The sequence below is a fragment of the Sturnus vulgaris genome, chromosome 5 (assembly GCF_052056855.1).
Source record: "Sturnus vulgaris isolate bStuVul1 chromosome 5, bStuVul1.hap1, whole genome shotgun sequence".
Taxonomy (NCBI): domain Eukaryota; kingdom Metazoa; phylum Chordata; class Aves; order Passeriformes; family Sturnidae; genus Sturnus; species Sturnus vulgaris.
Window position 1 is genome coordinate 16,140,897 of NC_142247.1, and position 7,601 is coordinate 16,148,497.

Consider the following 7,601-nt stretch of genomic DNA (forward strand, 5'->3'; position numbering starts at 1 on the left):
CTCCTCACATCTCCTCTAAAAATCTCCCTGAGGTTTGCTACGTGATAAGTTGCCTCTAAAATAATTTCATGAGTAAACCTGGTACAGTATTTCAGATATGTTCCTGCAGAGAGAGTAGGACCATTGCAGGAAAGGGGTTGCCTGGATTTGCTGTCCAATAATTCTTCATCTATGATGGAACTTAGCATAGCTAAAACAGGATGAATAAATTGTTCTCAGTCACCTACCAGTGGAAATTCCTCTTCACAGCATCACTTTAAAAAGGAAGCAGATCCCCTAAAATTTTAAATTGATGTTCCAGCTGTGAAAAATAACAGTAACTTTTGAAAGAGGATTTGATTTTTATACTCTTCTAGTTCAATACCCGGTAGCCTTAGATATCTGCAAATATATCCAGAATACATAATCAGCCTATGCTGAAACCAGCACAGGTTTCATATCTCTCTTGTAAATACAATTCGTACAAAGGCTAGTTGCCCTACTGCTACATACTGAATCACTGCACGAACTTTCAAAGTGCTCTGAAACCCTTTAAAGTGTAGTTCTTTCGAGTAAATGACATTCTCCAGTTTTGTAATGTCATGTGGATAAATGCCTCTTTCACTAACTGCGAGGGAACTACAAAGCTCTGTTGTTGTAAAAGTTTGATTTTCCAATTCTTGGGACTGGAAAACAGAATAGAGACTTGTCCTAGCCTTCTAGCAGAATTGACAAATCATTAATTCCATTGATTTCCACAGTAGTGAAATTTATCAAACAGAAGTCCATTTGTATTAGCAAAAAAGGTTACATGCCATAGCATTGAAAGGTCTCTTCTCATGCTCTTGCTTTTGTACTTTCACCTTTATTTATTTGTTCTTTTTAAAGCACTGTTACATACTGTCATGTGCATAGAAGGTTCAGACAAAGATTATCAGTGAGAATCTCCTGTTGAGTCACGAGGTCCAGAAAGGACTCCCTGGCTTTCTGAATTCCTCCTCAGAGAGGAGTTCAGGTGTGGCTGGATCCAATCCTAGTCCCAGACTTGGTCAATGGTTTATGTCTAAAGGATTATATAGGTGTAATTGAGCCTTCATCCTGCAAGATTAAGGGTGGCAAACCTATGAATTATTTAATTAAATTGATTACAATAATGATTTGACTTATAGACTTTAGTCTGAATAAGTTGCTACACACTATTTATTAAATCAATAATTTCCAAGCCAGAAGAAAAATTATTAAGAGAGATTGATGTTACCACTACCAATGACTGTGGCCAAATGTCTTTCACTCAGCCTCGAGGTGTGACCTTGGGGGGCATCCCCTCTCAAGGGAGGAATCTCCACATGCACTCCTAGCAGGAGTATGCTAGGAGTCCCTGCTATTAAAAGTGGGACTGTGCCTTTAAATTATGAAGTGACTGACTATCAGTCATGTGTTTTTAGTCCAGCTGTATCAGCTCAGCAGCCTTTAGGTCAGCAGCTTTAGATAAGTTATCTGTACTATCATTTCTGGTTCCTTTATCAGGAACTTTTTCTGCCACATCCTCACCAGTGGAAGTTCCTGTCAGGATACATTGTTTTTCACATTCTCAAAGAGTCTAACTTTGGGATTGTTACCAGTCTGGTCTCAGCATTCTTCAACAGCAAAAGCAGCATGACCTCCCTTCTATGTCTGCTGGTGCAAATAGAGTAATGTTTGAGCTGTTTTAGCCCCACTTAGGCAGAGGAGCCTGCTTGGTGTATCTTGTAAAGAACCTAGAGTGGTTTACTGGGTAGCCTTCTGCTTGCTCTTGTCCATGGCACTCAATGGACTTTATGTCAAAATTGCAAATATATCAATCCTGAATGGACATGTTTGCCAGTTTTCGGAAGGACTGGAGGGCAGCAAAGGACTGCGTGCAAACTTCAGTGATTAAAATATCATTTTAAGGTGTTTGACCAGGAGCAAATTTCCTTTTTTCTTGATTTCAGGAAGAAAACACTTCATTGCTTGGTGGGCTTGCCCAGTTCCAGCAGGTGTTGGTGCTGGCTGGTGTATGTGAACACACTGGTGGCTCACAGCACTGGTGATGATTTGCAAGGAGGGCTCTGCTGCTGGGGGCTGTGCTGTGCTTCCACTGGAGATCAGCCTCTGGATGCCATGGAGGCACACATGAAGAGGAGGGTTAAGGGTGATCTCTGATTAAAGTTCCATTTGCTGATGCTCTTCACCAATTTATATCCATGTGCTACTTTGCTAATTAATGACTGCTCATGAAATGCCATGTGTCAGCAATGAATCACTTATTTTTGTTGCACTTCAGTAGTATATGGCTAATGAGCAAGGACAACTCATATAATTAAAGCCTAAAATAGCCCTGTCGTTAGGACACAATCAAGTGTTTATATCTTGCTGCGGTGTGTGGACCACAGTATATCACTTTCCTGCCTTTGCCTTTGGTAGTCTTACCAAAAAAAAAAAAAAAAAAAAAAAGGAAAGTTAAAAATATTTGGGATAGAAAATGTTTTTTCAATGGTAGTAGTATGAGGAATTGAGTTTCTTTTTAAAAGAACTAAAATCCTGTATCTAGCATAACCTTAAAATAAGACTGTCTTAATTATTCCCTCTAATGGGCCTCACCAACTCAAAACTAATTAAAAAAATATATAAAAAGGAGAAACTGCCTGGATGACATGGGTAAGGTTAGTGCAAAATTACAGAAAAATCTGTAGTTTGTGTCTCCACAGCTGCATGCAGGTAGGAAAAGTGAGAAACGAGGACAAGCCCGCTGTGAATGTGTGTAGGCAGTCGTCCATACTTTAAGCAATACCTTGAAAAATCTGCCACTGAACCAGTAAACCAGCAAATATAATTTCTCCTGTTTGATCTGGTCAGTGCTAGCACAGCTGGGTTCTTGTATTTTCATTCATGAGAAGTAAGATCAAGCCTCTGGAGAACATTTGGTCCACCCATGCACACTGCATCCCTTTCCCCACAGTGTTATATACATCATGGTCTGAACCACTGATGTAGTCCACCACTTTTCCTCACAGATGGGGAAAAATCATACTCCTGAGAGAGCAAGTGGAATCTATTAGCCAAAGTACCCCATGTTAATAGTGACATGCACAAAAGACATTTTAAAATGGTTTCTTAGGTGCAGCAGTGGGAAAACTGCATCCCATCTCCTCTAATCATAGGAATAAATCAGTCTCTTGTGAACTCACTCTGATGAGCATATAAGGGAAGGAGAGGAATATATGTAATCTACACTGAAAAGATAAGGCAAAAAAAGGGACATTGTGAAAGACATGAGAAGAACAGACCTTTTATTTCTTACTTTTGGATACAAAATATTTCAACGTTTAGGATTTCAACTTTGTAATAAAAACCAGTTTTATTACATGTTTCTTCCCATAAGAGCCCCTAACATTTCCCTCCCACTCCCTTTTGCACACACCTATGTTGGAACTCAAGTTTCTAAAAAGGAACAAAAACCTTAGCCATCAGATGTGACCACTACTATGTAAAAGAACAGCATTAGTGAACAGCTGTTTTCCTTGGATAGAAATAGGTTCTGGATAGTTTCTCAGTGTGACCTGGTCTAATCTTGGTGCTCAGCATTAAGAATACTGACAGCTGTCCTGTTAGTGCACTGGGTAGACTTTTGGTATTGGCCTCAACAGCAGTCCAAAAAAATCCTGTGAAATGAGGATCTTTTCTAAAATGATTTCTACAAATTCTCAGAAAGCTTTGTGAGTGCTTGAGAAAAGCTCCCACTCCGGGGTAGAAAGCACAGTGGGATTTTAATTTCTTTGTTTTCACAGGCTTATTTAGGGAAAATACTCAACTCAGGTTGAGTGGTGAAGACCTTAATCTCCTTATTGAAAACACTATAGCCCTTCCCACCTGGATTTGGTTAAGCTATGAAGACAGATGTCCTGCCTGCATCTTATGCCCTTCATGGTTCTGCTATGATCTCCAATGACATCCTGACACTGGAGAGTTCCTCAGTGATAAATTGGGAGACAATTCCTCACGTTGACATCTGCTCTCCCATGTTTGTTTAGCTCTTTGAATGCTGTTTGCTTGCACCAACAAGGCTGTGGATAGCCACCCTCCATCTGAGCAGTGAGAGATCTTGGATGGAATTAATTTAGATATTTCTGATCTTTTGACATCCCTTTTGGTTAAGTCAAGGTTCTTTATAACTGCAGAGTGGAGGCAGGAATAAAAGTATGAAACTGTTAGAGCATCTGCAAAATGGGAACTTCATGTTTTTAAAAAACATGCACTATTGTGGAACAGAAGTGAAATATATGCCATTAACATTAGTGCCGTTGAACACCCTCTAAATTGCAGAATGGTGAGAAAAAATTAATATGAAAACAAGAGAAAATGAAAACTGTAATAAGCTCTCTGCATGAGAAAGGTAATCTACAGTTAACTATAAAGGCTAACAATTGAAACAATGTGAAGAATGAGATGTATTTCCTGTTTTGAGCTAAGACTGAATCTCTGTCTCTAACCCCAAATCTGTGACAAAAACTTAATGGTGAGAAGCAGAGATACCATGTCAGACTTCACTCTGCATCCCCGGGTCTCGATGACTTATCACTTGCAGCCATTCTGTTTACTGTTAATTAAGTGCAATAGTTAAAGTTAGCTTGACTGTGCTACGTCCCCTGTTGAGCTTAGCTGAAAGTGAAAACAAAAGACCTCTATTGCAGCTGCTGTAAATTCGAGTTTCAAATGTGTTTCTTTATATTTGCATACTCATAAAATGAAAACAGGCAGCCTCAGTTCTCTGCTATAGGTGCTCAAACACTTGTGTAAAAGACCTGGTTCTGAAAACTGATTGCTTCTTAACAAATAAGCTGCATGTATCGTAACATATTGTAACATTTTCCTTCTAAGAAAGGAAATGAAATCTTGCGATTTCAATGAGGATTATTTGGGCAAGCTATGGTCCATTTTCCTGCACTTCTTATCGTCCCATGCACTTTTAGTGTTTTCACTTGGTTTCAGAATTTTCCCTTTTATTTTTAGCCTTTCATTTCCTTAGAATCTTCTCTTCAGTCTTTGTTTACCTTTCTCCCCCAATGTCAGGATTTTCATTGGGTTAAATTTGCTAAGTTTTGGTCCTGTTAACTGTCCTTTATTCCATCTCCATCCATCTGGTTGTAGTCACTCCATTTCCAAATTTTCTGGGTTTTTTCAATTGCATTTTAATGTATCATGTCTCCCTTCCAGAGCATTTGTTAGACTTTGTTCTCTGATTTCAAGATTTCATTCCCTTTCCTGAAAGGCCCCGAAGACAGATGTGGGTCTGGGTGGTATTATGAGAGAATTCTGTCATTTCCCCCCTCTACCCTGACAGCAGACATATGGGGTTTTCTTTATGCTTTGGAGGACAATGAACTATTGACTATCCAATGATAGGAGAGTGACGTTTGATGTTGAGAAGGCCCTGCTGGAAGTCTCTGGGAGACTGTGCTCAGCACAAAGGTATTTCTTGGAACTGGAGCTGACTGCCAGCCAGGCTCTATCTGTCGTTCTGACTGCTTTGGAAATGTCAGTAATGCCAGCCACAATGGGATGTTTGTGAGAGAGGAAGACAGAGCATCTTGCTGAGCTATGGCATTTACAGACCTTAGGCTGAATGTGAGCTACTACTACCTACATTCACAGGCTTCAGAGAATGCACCCCTTGACACAACTGACCTGGTAACATGTCCCTGCTCTGCTGGGAATTCAGACAGACGCATACCTATGGCAAGGCGCTTTTTTCTTCTTCAGCTCTGCTGGGCATTATTTCCTGTTCCTCCTGTTGTGTCAGAAGAGTCTTGGTCACCTTCTGGTTTATTCCTTTTTTCCTTATACCCACAGAATATCAGAATATTCTCCCACTTTCTTTTTCTTAATGGCAGGTAGAAAGAATAAAGGATAAACCCCAATAAGGAGTCTCTAGGCAACTGGTTGTCTTACAATTTGAAATATGCTGAAGTACAAGATACAGAACTAATGTCTACTGTGGCTTTTTATTCTCCAATCAGCTGATTATAAGGTAAATTCTTCCTTCTTTCTTGTACAGTGATGGTAAATTGAAGACAAGATGTGTTTGGGTGATGCATGGGACCAGACACTATTCAAACACAGCGTGCAAAGGATTTTGTCCCTTCAGATGTCTGAAAGTTTCACTGAGCCCTTCTGTTAGAGAGCCCCTCCATGAATGGAGATATGCAGTGTGGGTGAGCAGAGAAGGGATGCCAGGGGCCTAAGAGATGGTGGGAGTTAGAAACCACAGGTGGTTTCCAGTCCTTTTCTCTGGGCTACAAATGTACGTCTTGTATCTGTTCTTTTCTGTGAGGTTCTCAAGGGTTCTGCTGCAACCCTGCTCCAGTGTAGTGATGCTACATGAAGGAGATATCTAGCTTTTATTCAGGATAGAGATTTAAGCATTCCCACATAATTCCATGCTGAATGGCTGTCTGGCAGATTCTTGTGCTGAAGTTCTGAGGAGCCAGTTCATACAAGGTTCTTTGACTATGTGCTTTGCTCCTCAAGTCATCCCAAAAATTTACATTACCCAGACAATCCTTCAACTCCCAGTTTAGCTCATTAGGAAGTGTGAGTCCCTGGGAACAACAAACACAGCACAGGATGCCTTGCATGCAGTGCTATCTTTTGTATGCTGATTTTAACATCTTTCTGAAAAAAGGTTCCATTACTGTTTGCCTTGGAAGAGGATTTTTTCTGAGCTGCTGTACCCTCTCAAACACTGTTTACAGGCCAGGCCCTGCCAGGTTTTGATGTTTGCTGGAGGAGGTCCAGCCCATGGGCAAGGCAGCAGCTCCAGCTCCGGCTGGAGGGGCCAAGCAGCAGATGTGCCATGACTGTGAAGAAGCACCTGGGGCTTCAGAAAGGCTGCACCCCACCCAGAGAGATAATCTTAATGCCTAAGAGTGTTTCCCAGGGCCAGAATTTCTTGCTTTGATGAAAGTAAGAAATTTAGCTGGTTGAAATGAGGATATATGATAGGAAAAATTCAGTCTTGATGGAATATTGTTATAAACATTTTATTACTACTTTTTGCACTGAAGTGGCTCATCATGTCTCAAGAGAGCCATCATTAGACATTTTGACATACATTTTATTCAATTCAGAAATTAACAGTGTGGTTTTAACGAAGTTCAAATAAATCCAGTATGAATACTGGGATACAAAACAATTATTTTGTTCAAAATAAGGAAGAAGATCAAGCAAAAGTATATCTGAAGATTAAAAAAATAATTTCAAAGATAATAGAAATATAAATGAATGAGCACAGCTATCATTCCCCTGAATATAATGAAATGTGTTTTACGACTTTTGGCTGTAATCACAATTAGCAATACTCAGGGCTATTTGCTTGGCTATGTGTGCAAATCAGAATTTGTGTGTATGAGAGAGTAATAGCAGCTGTACAAATTAATTTCTTGTGAAGAGCTGATTGCTCCACCTGTTATAGTCTGTCTACATCCTATATTCCCATCAACTGTTGCCGATTAGTTCACTGAATGTAATTGAAGAATGAAAATAGAGAGCAAAATGTCTGATTTATAGTCTGAATTGGTTATGCCCAGTGATTTTTTTTTTAA